Source organism: Amphimedon queenslandica, unplaced genomic scaffold (genome assembly GCF_000090795.2).
Source record: "Amphimedon queenslandica unplaced genomic scaffold, v1.1 AMPQUscaffold_11276, whole genome shotgun sequence".
NCBI classification, from domain to species: Eukaryota; Metazoa; Porifera; class Demospongiae; order Haplosclerida; family Niphatidae; genus Amphimedon; species Amphimedon queenslandica.
The window spans coordinates 7903-8943 of NW_003548481.1; the positions used below are offsets into that span (position 1 = coordinate 7903).

Genomic DNA, 1041 nt, shown 5'->3' on the forward strand with positions numbered 1-1041 from the left:
TCCCCTTTAATTAATAATGAGAATTAAGGCATGCGTATACTTGCACACACAAAAACTTTCCATATGAAATATACTGCTGCTCATCAATCACATTAATAATTTTGATATTAGATCTTATTATGAAAACAGAATAACTGAAAGCAATGAATGAGTTATCAGTGCAATTAGCTGGTTGTATGTAATCCATTATATCAATATGAATGTCATTGAGTATAACACAATTATGATCAGAAGTAGATCCAACTATATCATACACTACAAGAGAAAGACAAGTATTAAAACCTACTGTTTAGAGGGCCGTGAGTCACTGTGTCAACTGTGTTGATGTTGTAATTCATGGTACTGGGATCATACAATGTAGTTGTCACTTGTATACAGTACATGTACATGCATTGGGTTTTAATTGAGTAATACACTAGAACTAAGCTGGCAGCCAAACCAACCTTAATATAACTAAAACTTCACGTCTCTACTGGAGTATATATGTATTGTTAAACTTATACTATGAGTCTGTCACATGATTCACTAAAGTTAAATAAACCAATTATTAGAAATAGGTCCAGAGTGATTGGCTGTCTTACCAATATTTCCAAATATAATTCCATTCTCTGTAAATGAGACTTTAATGGATGCCTTTATATTCACAAAATCATGAGGACCAAATGGTAACAGATCTAAGCCTTTCAACAAGCTTTAGGTCGACCTATAGATGCCAAGAATTGATTTATAAATTATACTAAATGCAAACAACTACACATGGATAATTAGTGTACTACATTACATACATGCTCCTATCTCGTGTTAAAATTTGAATGGATTTAGATCAAGATTGGATTTTTTGCAAATTTTGATTCATGCACTTTTCATCTTGTTTGTCCTTAATTGCTACAAATGCACTCACAATTCTATTACTCCTGTATTCACTTTATAGCTTATAATTATTGTTTGTGTACTATTTATGAGGATGCTCTCTCACTACACAGCCAAGAGTTTGTGATTGAATCATGAACGATGTCAGTCCTGATGCAATGAGCCTGGCTT

At 32.7% G+C, this 1041-nt stretch overlaps 1 long non-coding RNA gene across 1 annotated transcript; it reads right to left on the reverse strand.

Moving 5' to 3' along the window:
- Positions 1–96: 96 nt before the first annotated feature.
- Positions 97–998, reverse strand: LOC109589476 (uncharacterized). Its single transcript, XR_002188718.1, has 2 exons — positions 582–998; positions 97–255 (listed from the first exon to the last, which is right to left on the reverse strand). It is a non-coding gene; the product is annotated as an uncharacterized LOC109589476 (long non-coding RNA).
- Positions 999–1041: the final 43 nt, after the last annotated feature.